The following is a 15,426-nucleotide window of genomic DNA, read 5'->3' on the forward strand; positions in this document are numbered from 1 at the left end:
ATGGTCCAGCTTACTTAGCTAGCTATAATGCATCTATTATTTAATTGAAGATCTTGGTTTTTAATGAGATTGCTTTAAATAAAACAGCAATTCTTCAGGAAATGTTATTTTTATATTGGAACTTAGTTTTAAATTATTAACTAAATAAAATAATGTCTTGATAAAACTACTTTTTAAACCTAAGTCATTTTATATACTTACATATTTTAAAAAATAACTTAAACACAAGAAATGAAAGTATGGAAAAGCAGTATTTAATGATTAAGTAAACAGGTTATTTTTTTACCAGCATCCAGATAGATTATCCAAATCCTTGTACATATGTTATTTTCTCATAATACACTTCCTAGATTCCAGTCAGTTCCTATATGTATTCATAGAGTTTTGTTGTGTTTGATATGTCAGTGATTCCTTCCTCATGGTGAAATGAGAAAAGAATTTTTCAACTTTTTGAATTTCATCATATTCTTCTTGTCAGAATTACACACCTGATACTTTCAAGCCTTTGAAATAATTATTGTTCAGATTTATCTCATAGATACATAGGAAGTGAATCCTTTATCACAGCACTTCATCAACATCAAGACAGTACCTCTTTCAGACTGCCTCACAAAACATCACATTTAGAGGCATGAAAGATTTATAGGTTTGAAACTGGAAATACTTTCTTCCTCTCCTCCAAGGTGCACAGGGTTTTCAGTCAAGATTCAGCCCTTGTATAAATAATTGTACAGCTATTTATCAGTATTCTATGGCTTCTACTATATGCTTGCACTTGTTCTAATAGGGCTGGTAGAAATTTCTGCTCCAAACAAGCCTCATAAAAGCTCTGTTATGAAGCAAATCATGTTACCTCATACATCCTCCACAGCAATGGCAATTATCCACAAGTTGGAACTCCGGCTGTGTCTTACAGGGCTTTCAGTTTTGTTATACAACTTCTTAATTACGTCCTCAGAGACAGGGTGTGTTACACAAAAGCCATATTATCTTCAGTTGCCCTGTCCTGCTCAAAAACAATATTTTCATGTGATATATGGCTCCTTTGCTGTCAAATGTTGATTTTTACAGCTGTATTTCAGATAAATACTCTGTATTTCTCCCATTTGCATAGCTCGCCTCTTTGTATATAACTGTTGTGAAAATGATGCCTTCTCATAGCAGTCATTATTAGGGGGAAGGGTTTGTCTTGTAACAGCTTTCTTCGCAGAACATGAAAGCTTGGCTTGGTGGCTGGGAGACTTTTCCATGGTATGAACCTGCATTTGACTGTCGCTGTGTGCTAGTCGCAGCTACTCCGGTCAACCGGGTGAAAGTTCATAATTCAGAAGCAGCAGCTCCTCAAACCAGCTCTCAAGCATGATTATTGCTGTACCATCTTCAGCAGTCAGTTCAGATGTTCAGTTCAACATTGGCCCTGAAATAAAGCAAAACTTTTGCACAGTCAGGCACACATTTCAGTTGAGCACATGAAGCACACGGTCAGTTACAACACAAATATCTGATTGCCATGAGCTGCACACTGTTTTGAGGCTTAAATTCAGCCTAAATCTGCAAGCATGTTTTCCTTGCAGATGGGTGGTGTGCTGACATGTTGTTGCAGGCTTTGAACAATTACATGCTTTCAGAAAACAAAACAAAATAAAAACAAAACAACCCCACATAATTTGCTCTTAATATTTTGAAATCACTTCCTAGCTTCCTTAATTTTTGCTTAACTTTTGAATTAAATTGTAAGTTTGCTTTCTATTCATTTAGTTTAACTTGAAAACATCACATGAAAATGTGCAGCCTTCATATTTAGCTCTAAATAAAAACAGAATTTGTAACATGACAACATCAGTGTCATTCTGATCAGTTAGGCGCATCTTCAATAGGTGTCTCGTGAGAGCAGACCCCTGCACCCATTAAGAAAATCCATAGATAAAGCATTTGCGTGAGGTGAAAAAGCCTGTGTTTGTGTTCAAGTCCTTCAGAAGACACAATAGTGAATCGTAAAACAGCCTCTCAAAAGGCTATTTTATGCTATTGGTGCTTTCTATGGTAATTATTTCCATGCATTAAGGAAATGACAGAACTACAGCACAGCAGCTCTTCCCTTTATATGTTTTCATTTGTTCTGCTTTAGAATAAAAACTTGTTTGCTTGGGTCTCATTTTGGACAGGCTCTGGATAAAACCATTTCCTATCACACAGGCAATTCACTATATGACTGTCCCTTCATTTACAGTGCAAAAAGGTTATGACTTTTAGTTTTCCAAGAAAAATACTTAAACTAATAGCGTGCTTGTTGTAATCAATGAAGACAGTTTCATTAAAATTAAATCTCTAACTCAGGTGAATGAGATGAAGTGTAATCCACAGAGGACGTTCAGAAATATGCTCTAGTTTAGCTACAGGTAAGTATATTGAAGTTCCTGTCTGCAGTTTGAATCCGAGGAAAAAGAAGTAGTATCTTTTTCTTTTAACTAAATGCAGAGGATGGCTATAATGTAGATATTCATCCTGACATCAATACAAATCCAGTTAGAGGTGAAATTATTAACAACAGTAATGGGGGAGTTGAAGCAATGGAAATTTAGCTGTTTTATGAATGTTTATTTTAGAAACAGTCCAGTTCTCTTATTCATTGACAGATAAATTATAGATATAACACATAGATGTCAGCTTTCTAAATTTAATCACAAGGAGTTAGACTTCTTTTCTTATGTTGCTAGGGCCATAACTGCTTTGGCATAATCTTTTTTCCAGTAAACCATTATTAAAACTTGCATATTTTATAGAAACACCTTGATGACGCTTGACAAAGACATGGCAGCCAGATATTCTCCTATGTTCACACATATATATTGAGAAAAATACTGCATTATTGCTAGCATCTGGTTTTGAGGTAAATAAATAATTTAAAATGTATTCTATGACCCCTCTCCAATTTGCCTGTCAGTGTATTCTTACTCTGAATGGCCTCTCTTAATGAACCTTATAAATGTTCTTGGCAGCTAACTGGGAAATGTTAATCAAGGGTTTCACTTAACAAGGAGCTGAAAATTATCCAACTTGTTAAGTTTTCTGATAGCCATCTTTTGGATTTAATTATTGGAATTGTTATTACCCACCACACAGAGACAATGCTTTGACTATTTTATAAATTTTATTATCAAGGATTTTTAATCACTGTAAAAAATAATAATTCTGCTTAATTCCTATAGAACAGCACTCTAGTGAGCTATTAACAAGTTCTTAATAATTATCATCAACACATCTGATAAGTATTGTGAGTCTTAATACAGAAAAAATTATGCAAAGAGAGAAAAGGCCCATGGGCCTTGCTTCAGCCATGAGAGGATTATGTTGGTAACGCGTATGGAAACAGAAAATGTCAGATTTAAAGCTCTGGTTGTTGCAGTTCCTGTGCCTGGTTTGCAATCTGGTCTCCTTTAGATGGCAGTCTGACTGTTTCCTTACTGGACTTCGCACTCTTCTAGTTGTTTAAGAGAGTACTGCCTGTATGATAGGTCATAATTATTATGTAAACACTTGGGATGAGAGCTTCACCTATTCTTTTGCTCATTTGAATTATATAAAGCATTTAAATCAGCAGAAAGGAGGGGCAGACCAGGAGGGCTTTCATTTCGACAAGCGCTTGGGACGTGTTTTTGTATCCCAGAGACAGAGCAAACAGGGATTAGACCTAAAAGGAGGTAATTTCACCTATTTTAGCTCCTCTCTTCCTCTCATCAACAAAAGCAAATATTGTCTTGTGCTAGTAAGACATGTCAATATGCTTCAGCCATGCCAGCCTGACACTTGTATATCCTTCCCCAACCAGGGCAAAGCCCCTGCCTTCCTCCCAAGCAGTGCAGACTGGATTCTGTCTGCTTTCCAAAAGCTCTGGAGACTGCAGGTCAGTCCAGATCCCAGTTCAGACCTCTTCTGGGTGGCTGTGGCCCTCAGAAATTGTAATTCTTTCTCTTCCTTTGCATTCTCTTTTCTTTGTAATTCAGAACAGAACTGTGTGTTGTAGTTGTATATAGCATGAAATCAAAGGTTTGCTCCATTTAATGCCACAAATGTGACACAAGGTACTTATGTGGACATGTGTATGAGTCAAAGGCCTGTTGAACTACCTTCACAGACCTGTGAGGGTCAGAGAGAAAAAGCCCCTGCCACAGGCTGTTTGTCACATCCATCTCTCATATTGAGAAAGATCTCTAATGAACTGTCACTAGACCAACACCTGGATTTTTTCCTGAAGGAAACCATTTTCTTCAGTCCAAGAGAGAGCCCAGGGACAAAGTAGCACTTGTCAAACAAAACTGAGATCCATCTGTGAGCCAAGTTTTTGGATGGTGTAGACCTTCAAATTAACATTTCTTGGCTATTTGACAGAGTCAGATGATGTTTTCAAAAGCAAGGTGTGACGCTGTTGGTGATGCAGTATTTTCAAAAATAAGTAGTTGTTGCTTTCAAATTGCTCGTTTTTCAAAAATAAGGATCAACTCTGGCTAACTTTTTTAGATGCTTTTTAAATAATCCTGATCTAGATTTATTGCATCTGTAGTATTTGCAGTAAATTATAATCTACTATAAGAAAAAGTACTAATTCATGTGAATTAAAAGAACATTAAAATCTAGTAAAACTTTTAAAATCTTACTAAAAAATATTTCTTACTGCTTTTATTGACATCCAAATATTCTCCTTCAATCTGAATTTATGGTTATTTTATGTTCCAGACCTGTTTCTATTCAAATTGTACTACAAAATAGACTTTCTTGAAGAAATATTGCATTTCTGAAACAATAGCCAAAGTGTTCAGCAATTTTGACTGGAATCTTATTAATAGGGGAAAAGGAGACCAAATAATGTTTTCTTACAAGAGGTGACTAATTTTGCATTATTTGTTCATTTTTTTCCCCAATGCTGTACAAAGGAAAAGTATACTGAATTATGATCTAAAAATGACAATCCTAGTTATGCTTTTCAAAACCTGAAAGCCCCTATTTAAGGATTTAGTTATGGATTAGTCTTTTACATAACAAAAGAAAGAAAATACAGAGAGTATTCATTGTCCATATGCGTGCCTCTATAATTTTTTTGTGTTAACCAGACATCTGTCAAATGATTCAAGTATGATGTTCACAAAACCCATTACAATTTAACCTAGGTGATTTTGAGTCAAAAGTTACAAGTGAGTTATAATTCAAAATGTAACTCTTATCTTGATTTGAGAAATGCATCTACAGGATCTAACTATGACAGACTGGACTCAGAACTTTTTTCGAAACAAACATCTTTGTATATACATCTATAGACGGAAATAATAATAATGATTTTAAAAATGTAAAAAAAGAGTTTTCCACTGTAGTTTTAACTCCAGTTGTAAAACACTGACTTCTAAAAGTCCAGATTTTTGTAAATATTTATGCTAGAAAGGAAAACATGCAAAATACAAATGAACTCATCTCCTTGTTTTATATAGGATGCATAACTAAAATTACATTCCCTGAGTCTTGACATTATTTACACCTTTACTGACTAGGTGTAAAACTCTACAGAAACAGGACTTTTTTTAAACTTTCATTCTACATAGGTGTAAAATGATTCCCAGTGGAAGCTTGCTGTCATGCTGTGGACACTTCGTGCAGGATGAACACAGTTGAAGAACTTTTGAAAATGATTTGTCAAAAACAATTTAATCACTCAATGTGGACCAACTATAGGACCAGAGAGAGGACCATTTCTTTACTTTTTTCAGTTGAATCACAACATCAGAAGCGCTCTTCCATAGTGTCTACAAATGCTTTAAGTGAGTCTTGTTGAAATTCCAAAACATACACATTGTTAAGATTGTCTGTAGATGTATTATTGCTTTTGTTGCTAGAATGACAGTTTTGCAGTTTTGTTTGGTTTTTTTAATACTGGAGAGAGCTCCAAACTTTTAAATTTAGTTTTCAAAGAAAAGGTGTGGTTTGGAATAGATAAACCCCTACAGTACCCAAATCTGAATGCCTGTTCACTTAAAAGGAAATAATACAATTCTTGGGGTGCGGGTGAGGTAGTGTATGCTGAAGAAAGGGGGATGTGCGGGTGGTACATACCTCTGTGCCACTAACAGAAGTGAATCCATGGCAATCCCTGGGAAAGAGGCTGTGCATTCAGATCGTCTTAGAAAGAAGAGGAAAGCAAATCTAGCTCTCACACAGGCTAGAGGCAGGTGTTGAAATTCTGGTACAAGCTGGGATTTGAGGCACTCTTGTCTTCACTGTTTTTCTTTAGTTAGCTTTTCTCCCTGACTGCTGTGATGTTTTCAGCATAATTTTGATGTCCTTTGGTATTACCACATAGCTAGTGAGGTGTCTAACTTGGACGCTGTGAAATCTTCTGGGACCTGATTCAAACGCCATGTCACCAGTGTTGGGACACCTGAGTCCTGTTTATAGATTAGTCTGAAAACTGACTAACCTTATGTTGAATGTTGGGTGCACAGACAGTGGTTACTTAGGGCTTCTCCTCATCGGTAAAAGAAGACACTCTATAGCTTTAGAAATTCCTTTGAAACAAAACAGGTTACCCAGGAAAAGCCTGAAGAATCTACTTCTGCCATAGGACAGGGCAGCAATTTAGGGAAAACAGTAGCTTTAGTGAAACAGACTCTACACAGTATTTGAGACAAACACCTACTAAAATTGAACAGCCCATCCCCTTCAATTTTTTTTTTGTTTGCATCTTAATACAGCTGCAATGAACTTAATTTCTTTTTCTTTCTTCTTAATGACTAGGGATACGATTATCCCTCAGAGAAAAGCTTTCAACCGAACCACATAAAAGCACTTCTGCTGCAACACTGGTGTCTACGAACCATTGTTTGAGTGTGTTACTGTGCTACTGTAGCAATAGATAACAATCGTGTGGTCATAGAGGCCAGAGTTGTTTATAAAGACTCTTTGGGGACTAAGAAACAATTTATTCACTGATATAAATCATGAGCTGTTAAAGTGAAAAATAAAATCTCCTTCATAGGAATGAAGAAATCACCAGACGTCAATGGAATTACATTTGGTGCACTTATGTATTATTCAGTAGACAATAGGGAATGTAGTAATTGATTTTGGAGAGCGTAACATTTGTTCAGATGAATCTTTTAAAGACAGTTAAAGTCTTTTTCACCCCTTCAGTATCCCCAGCAGCAAAACCATGGCCACAGGAAAGAACTGAAATGAAGACAAGTTTAAAAACCTCAAACTCGTGGTGGTTTAAGACATTTATAGCAGTGCTAGTACAGTTTTTTTAATGTTTTTCTATCAAAAATCAAACTTTATTACTATTTTAAAGTGTCTGTTTAATCACAATTGCTATAACCATTTCAGAAAAATCCAGTTTGACTTGCCTTTTCTGGATGTTTAGAAGACACCTTTGCCCACAGACAGTGTCTTTGTAGCTTATTTGCCTTTCTTTAGAAAGGCAGGGATTGCCAAAAAAAATCTTGATGTGCCTTTTCTTCTCTATAAAATTACATCTCCTCTCTCTTAAAGGGAGTCTCTCTTCAGAAATACTCTATATCGAAGAGATTAACCCTTGCCCTTGAAGTCAAATTTATCAGACCAAATATTTTTCTTTTGTAATGAAAACTAATACAAGACTGAAATCTACTTTTTAAAAAAAGTATAGGAAAAGAAAAATCTACAAAGAAATAGACACCAAAGTTGATAGATAAGTACTGTAGACTGTTAGAGGTGAGCTGGGGCAAATTAATTTCTTAATCCACTACTAAGTCCTAGAAAAACATTCCTTTTCTCCTATGATTTCTCCTTTTATTACCAAATATTTATTTCTCATTCCAAACATATTTAGTGGACAAGAAGCTACCTTCAGGCATGAAAAGACTATGCATAATTGAAGCACTCATTACTCTTTACAGGGAAATATAGGCACTGAAGTCTGGAGTCTACAAAGGTGGAGGACACTGTAAATGGGATGTTTAAGAAATGCTGAGGATGCTCGTGTTTCCTGTACCTCATTTGTAAGAGGTATTTGAGAATAAATCTGTTTAGTTCTGCTTCTGATTCATAATCACAATCATATCTTGTAATCTACTACTTTCCAAAGTTATGGACCTCAAATAAGACTACTTTCCACAAATAATAATAATAGTAATAACAGTAATAACAATAATAACAACAACAATAATAATAATAATTTAGTTGCTCTTGTCTACTCAACAGGAAAATGGTTAGGGAATTCAACAGAGATACTAAGATTTAAGATATAATCCTTGCTATTTCTGAGGTCTGAACCAGTTTCTGTCGGACTATCTTCAAGCACCTCCATGCTGTCTATAACACACTGAGATTTACATGAGAATAACAAATATGCAAATCTTCTCTCTCAGGGACGGACATGCAAACTGTCACTCTTAGTGTATATGGACGTATTAAATAGAAGTACAAAAAAATTAAGACTCACACCTCAAGTAAACATGAATGAGGGTGTAAAGGATGATGATAGTACAGGTTTAAGTCTATTGTGCTGAAAAAAGGAGGATATGGGTTGGTATGTGGTATGTGGTATCCCACAGTCCAGATGAATTCTCTGAAAATGCCATCTTTGTTCTTCTGTTTTGTGCGGTCTGATTAAGTAGGTATTTCCTTTATACAAGAGTGGCTTGAAATGTGAGATGAGCAGAAAAAGTGTGATTCAAACCTGGGATTATAAATGAAAATACATTTTTTTCCACTGTCAGGGATGATGTGTTGTGTTTTTTCTTTTTTAATTTTCATTGCCTTTTTTCAGTCGTCAAGTCTCCTTCCAGATTTTTCTCCAGCATTCTTGCTTCTCAGAATCCAACTTTCGAAAAAGCAGATCTGAGATTTTTGGCTCTCTTTTTGTGCCAAAAAGATCCACAAGTTTATGACACTTTTGACCTAATTTTCTATAACTTTGTGAGAGGAAAGATTGGCTTTTGTGGGGTTTCTGTGAGGTTAACCCTGTAATCATGAGGGCAAATTATCTTGCCCTGTTTGAGACTACATTACAAATAGTCTTATGTATAGATAAATGTTTTGCAGATGAAACTGTAAGTCTCACAGGTTATGGCAGGAACAGACTGTTGTACTTCTAATTAAAGAATATTCAGTGCAATATTTGCTGATGGAACTGTATCTTCTGGTACAAGACAGCTCAGTTTCCATACGAGACATTGCCTTCCTGGTCTTTCTCCTGTACTGAAACTCAGCTTAGTCGTAAGGATTGCTTAGACTTAGGCGATATTATGTAATATATTGATATTAATCAGTACATAAATTTTATAACTGAACTTTTGTTTTTCACTGTTCTCATCACATACCATTTCCTTTGTAAGCAATGGTGCACAGAAAATGTTGATCATAAAGCTGTAAGGTCAGATGAAAAGGTTCCAGAAGAATCTGAGGAAAAGCAATTTAAGAAAAAAAAGTTTGCTGTTAGCACTTTGATAATTATTGTTTCCTGCTTGATGTGTGCTACTGTAAATTCTCTACACTAGAAACAAGACAGCATGGTAGGAAATACATGATTTCACTGGTAACAATAAAGGTCACTTTGGAATGGAAACTATTAATATGTTAAATAACTCTTCCTATATTAAAAACAAGAATGAAATATCCCCGAATTATATTTCCAGAAACATCTGGGAAGAAATAGTGAGTTAAACAATGTAGGAATATTTCAATCTACAATGTAAAAATTTTAAAAAATAGTCACACTTACACCTACATCTTTACACAGTCAATGAGCTTGTCCACTGTGATGAACCAATAGCTGTAGAGGCTTGTTTATTATGAACCAAGTAGTGTTGTCTGTTGAACACCAACTATAATAAAAGAAGATTTAGCCTCAGGCTGGTACTGCGCAATCATTATAGCTTTAACTTACAGTATACATGTACTTCTAATTATGCTAATATATTTATACTCTTTATTGTATGCATATATTAAATTCTGTTGCTTAAAGTCATCATAATCTTAAATAAAAACAGACAAAACTATGAGATGAACATGAAGAAGTATAGAAAATAATGTTGACCTGTAAACTGTATTAAAATTACTTTTTTTTTTTTTTTTTGCTTTTGATCTACAAATATAGCCCAAGCATTATACACACATTTCAAAGTTCCAAATTGTCTTGAATATTTGTGGAAGGAGCCAAAATAATTTTTCCGTGAATTTTCACATCTCACCCTCTTTGGACTTTATCTTCTGTTTCCCTGTCCTGAAAAAGCCTAGGAAACTCAGTCTGTACCAGTATGGACCTTCTCAGAGCCACAAAGATGATTAAGGGAGTGGAGCACCTCCCCTATGAGGAAAGCTGAGAGAGCTAGGTCTCTTGAACTCAGAGAAGAGGAGACTGAGGAGTGACGTCATTAATGTTTATACATATGTAAAGAATGAGTGTCGTGAGGATGGAGCCAGGCTCTTCTCTGTGACAGTCAATGATAGGACAGGGGGCAATGGGTATAAACTGGAACACAGTAGGTTCCATTTAAATTTGAGAAGAAACTTCTTCACGGTGAGGGTGACAGAGCACTGGAACAGGCTGCCCAGGGAGACTGCAGAGACCCCTTCTCTGCAGACATTCAAAACCCACCTGGACGCCTTCCTGTGCAACCTCATTTAGGTGTTCCTGCTCTGACAGGGGGATTGGACTAGATGAACATTCAAGGTCTGTGATTCTGTGATTCTCCTCTCCCTGGCTCCTTTGGAGATGGAGCTCCAGCATTGACTGCACTTGTCCCACAGCCAGACCTCAAAGCATAGAGACCAGTGACTGTGCAATTTCTCTGTTCAGCAACTTGCCCCTATTCTGTTGTACCATTCTCTTCAGTTCCCAGCAGACCTTCTACCACCCCTGTCAATCTGCCTCTGCCTTCACTAATTCATGAAGCAGGACCCTGAAATATGCTGGCCCAGGCTCTTGTTTGCTGAGTTCAGAAGCTTCCTAGTTGGTTCAGCTCAGGTTTCACACCTTTCATCCTGATGGTCACACCAGACCTACTAGAAGTCAAAGGGTTTCCTGAAGTCATCCTCACTGTTAGTTTTTAACACTGACCCCAGGAAACTCTTACAAGAGATAAGAGACTTTGGGTATATAAATATTTATATTATAGTCTGAGATACCTTAAAAATAACTTGTTATTCTCTGTTCCTATAAATTATCTTAAGCCTTATCTGATTTATAGATAGGAATGTAAACTATCCTTTACTTTTGACTAATAAAAAGTATTAAAAGTTCCAACAACTGATTTTTTTTTCATTACCCACTGTGATTGTACAAGTTTGGAGTTTTACTTGAGGGAGAAAGGAAACATTATTAACAACAGATAAGATTCAGATAAGATTCTTCTATATGCTTACATATATGTAGTTAATTTACACAGCAGCAAGTACATAATACTTTTCAGACAAAATAACATCAATGAAACCACAGAGGTTACTTCTATCACGGGGCTTATAATCAAAGGTGCATATCCTGCATCCTTTAGTTACGTAAATGGTCGTCTTGTCTTATCAGCACTACAGGGAGCAGTATGGCAGTGTCTGACTCAAAGCCATTGAATCCTCTGTTGACATTAATGAGAAAGCTCCATCTGGATCAAGGCAGGTCCTTCGTATCAACTTGCAGCTAGTGAAGATCTGGTCTACAGAGGGCCACAGAGGGCCATTTAAAACTGCCTTAATTAAAGAGGGAAAGAACTGTCACAGTTCAGTGAGGTTAATCAGAAAATAAGGATTTTGGCAACCATAGTAGGAAAATGTGAAGAAACAGCCACAGCATCAGTCCTTTGAGTACTCTGAGTGAATTTCTCCCTGTTACCCTGGCAGATTTGAAGGTCTGATTCTGTCTTGTCACAAATTGTATTTGCAAAATGATCAATTGCTTAACCAATACTTATTGATTTGCAGTGCTCTGGGACAGGTAAAACAACTCAGCAGGATGCAAGAATCAAAGGCGACAGAAAAGATCTGGGTCACTGGGACACTACAGCACCAGTCAAGTTTATTTGCATGTTCCCTGACTTAAAAAAAAAAATTATGGTGTACAGAAACACATGAATAATGAGCCTGGGCACCCTCCCACCTTGTAACTCATGTATGTTCACTGTGCTGGCCCCGGGGCTGCAGGCCAGCTCCCTATTCCAGCTCTTCCCTGTGAACATTACAAAAGAAGTCAGTTTACTCTCTTCATTCAGTCAAGGTGTTATAATACTTCTGATTCTTTTTACCTTTTTTGTCCCTTTTTCTTTCCCTTTTTTTCCCTCTAGAATGCTGATTTGGCAGAGTTTGTGTCACCAAGCACAACAAAATTTATTACATTTATTCAAAAGTTATTTCACTACTGTATCCTTTTGTACTCCATCATATACAATCTACAGATTTTCATATATAGTACTATGCTCATCCAACTCAGGTATTTTTCTCAAGAAACGCTTTTTATTATCTATGTAATTGGAAGTTAAAAAGAAGATTTGAAAAATCTGATGAAGACCAAAGAGAGAACAGTAAAAATTATGCTATCCATCAAATGTTACAATCCAAAGGTTTCATATCAGTTCTGAGGTTTGTTTTCACTTGTTATTTTTTTAAAACTGAAAACTGAAGTAAATTTTAAATGAAAAAAATCTCAAATTAAGGAAATAATCTGTAGGTTTTGAGTTTGCTAGATTTTTGTTTTTGTCACAGTAGTTCAGTTAGATATTGTAAATTAGCAAAATGTTTCAGTGAACCTGAATCATCCAAATGATTTTATAGCATTCTTTGACAACAGAATGCAAATGAAAGATTATGCCCTGTTCTACAATCAAGCTTTATTTACTTATTAGTTTTCTAGACACTGAGTTTGTGGGTCATATGTTTCTTTCCATAGGCTTCAGATTTAAACAAAATTCATATGGAAAATGAGTAAAACTCTTTGGTTTTCCAAGTACTCGTATTATTTTACTCTTCAAGTACATTTTTGTGAGGCTCATCTGAGCAGTGTAACACTAGAAGTAAAGCAGAGATGGATCAGAAGGCACAGGGAAAGGGAGGAGGTCAAAACTAGGTGAATGCAGGCAGTCACATATTGAGAGTTCCACAAAATAGGTGTCCATGTTGCACATCATGTGTGCAAGACAGTGGCATGTACATATATTTTCACATGACTGTGTATATAGAGTCATAGAATCGTTAAGGTTGAAAAGACCTTTAAGATCATCAAATGCAACCATTAACCTAACACTGCCAAGTTCACCACTAGGCCATGTTCCTTAGCACCACGTCTACATGTGTTTTAATTACTTCCAGGGATGTGTACTTAACCCAGTCCCAATATAAGCCATTTTAAAATTGTCTTTACTGATGGATTTTTCCATTTATATGTGCAAAACACTCTTGTGTTTCAACGAAATACTCCTCCATACTAAGTGGTAGGAACAGCTTGTTTCTTAGTCTTGCGGTCACTGTGTGTGTGCAGGTGTTTGAATGTGTAAAATTTTACATTAAAGTTTTCATTTATTACTACTGAATAGGAAAACTGAGTCAGGAGTTTGGATATGGTAAAGAAAGCCAATTTGGAAGGTTATTTAAATGAAATACAGTCTACTAAAATATTTGACTCTATTTAACTCTATACAAGGCTCCTCCAAGATCACTAATGTTTGAGAAAGCTGCTTTCTGTTCCAGGTACTGTTTGAATGTAAGTAGATGACCATGTCAATTTTCTTTAAAACTGGTAGATTAATATTATAGAAGAGATAAAAATTATACAATCTAGTCTTTTGGTATTTGGAGGGGGATTTAATTTTTTTGTCGTTCTAGAAACTGCTTTTACCTTCCTACTGTAAACAAGATGCAAGTAATCTACTTTGATAAACGCTTATCTTTCATTATTACAAACATTGACTGACCTTTCTGTACATGCCAGGTGACAATAACCAGGCTTGTGCAATAAGCCCGTAAAAATGAGAACAACTTAAACACACCCTTGTCAAGACTAAGATAAGCTTTTGTGGGAGTGGGGGAAGAGCTGAATTTCAGTGTGTATATCAGTAACTTTAAAGTAATTACTGACCTTTCTGATGGTTAGAAAATCGGAATGATGTTGTACATTGTGGACTGCAAACAGCGGCTATAGAAGTATTCAAATTTATTTCATAGATAGCAGTCTCAAGTCATGTCCTCTGATTTTTAATGCAGCTCAGGCTCTGGCAACAGGATCTGTAACAATAATATAATTGTGTTTGGGTTGATAAATCTAAGTTTATAATTTGTCTATAAGCAGTCTGAGCTCTACGTGGGGCCAATCCATTTTTCAGCTAAGTCAGGCTATGTGAGGAAAGCAGTTGTTTCAAAGGCCAGACTGACAGGGAGTGAACAAGAAAAAATAAAGCCTTTGTAGTCTCTTCACAGCTCCACAGAACCCCTCCTCACAACCAGGCTGCAGGAGGTCTGCTGGAGCCCACAGCCACACCTCTTGCTGATTTGAGCCTTTCTCTGCTCCCAGCCCTTTTCCTACTATATAGTTGTCTTAGGAATAAAGTTTACTTTTGTTGTTCTGACCTGAGCCCCATGTCTCATACCTGTACCATAGACCACAGATCATACAAAGACTTTCCATTTTCAAGACCATAGAATTAGCAGACTGGTATCTAGATAAAGTTACAGATCTCAGGGACACTTTCAAGTCTCAAGAGGTGAATGAGCACCTAGTACAAGGTGATAATAGATTATGAGGCAGAAAATGTCAGAATAATCATATTAGGATACTCCTACACATTGCTTGACTGTTTTTTTGTTTTGTTTTCTCTTTTTCTTTTTTGTTGTTACTGGTTTGTTTTTTAAAAAAATAATAATAATAAAAAAATCAACTTGTACTGGTTTCCTTCCCCTTACTCAGAAATGGAAAACATGATTTTAAACCCAAGAAAGCAACTGGAAACTGCTCAGACTGTTAATATTTTATTTCTTGTTAGTGGAATGAGAGCCACAAAAAAGATTGCATTTTCAAATGACAATCTATGGACTTCAACATATTTATAATTAACTCTTATAGAACTCTAAAAGAAGAAAACCGAATAAAATAATTGTTTTGTATCAGCAGGGGTAGTCAAAAGAAAACTGTTCTTTTCTGAAATACTTTTTCCTCTGACAAAGTAATGCACAATAGCAAAACAAGTACATATCTACAGAAAATTTTGTCTCAGAGATATTGAGCTGAAGCATATTGACTCACAGGCTGCTTTTGAGAGAAGCACATTATTCCTTCGTTTTTGACAAAAAGATGAACGAACTATAGTTTTCACTTCCGGTGAGTCTGCCATGAGTTGAATGCTCAGGCTCCTCACTGCCCTGCTGGCCTCACTGCCAGGTTTGGAAATGTCTGTAGAAACAAGGAGTTTCATTCATTAGCTACCC

At 36.0% G+C, this 15,426-nt stretch overlaps 1 long non-coding RNA gene across 1 annotated transcript; it reads right to left on the bottom strand.

Moving 5' to 3' along the window:
- Positions 1-232: 232 nt before the first annotated feature.
- Positions 233-14,229, bottom strand: LOC110358801 (uncharacterized). The gene is made up of 4 exons (XR_002413546.2): positions 14,084-14,229; positions 9,746-9,848; positions 9,345-9,423; positions 233-1,417 (listed from the first exon to the last, which is right to left on the bottom strand). It is a non-coding gene; the product is annotated as an uncharacterized LOC110358801 (long non-coding RNA).
- Between the last annotated feature and the right edge of the window lie 1,197 nt (positions 14,230-15,426).

Source organism: Columba livia, chromosome 4, assembly GCF_036013475.1.
Source record: "Columba livia isolate bColLiv1 breed racing homer chromosome 4, bColLiv1.pat.W.v2, whole genome shotgun sequence".
NCBI classification, from domain to species: Eukaryota; Metazoa; Chordata; class Aves; order Columbiformes; family Columbidae; genus Columba; species Columba livia.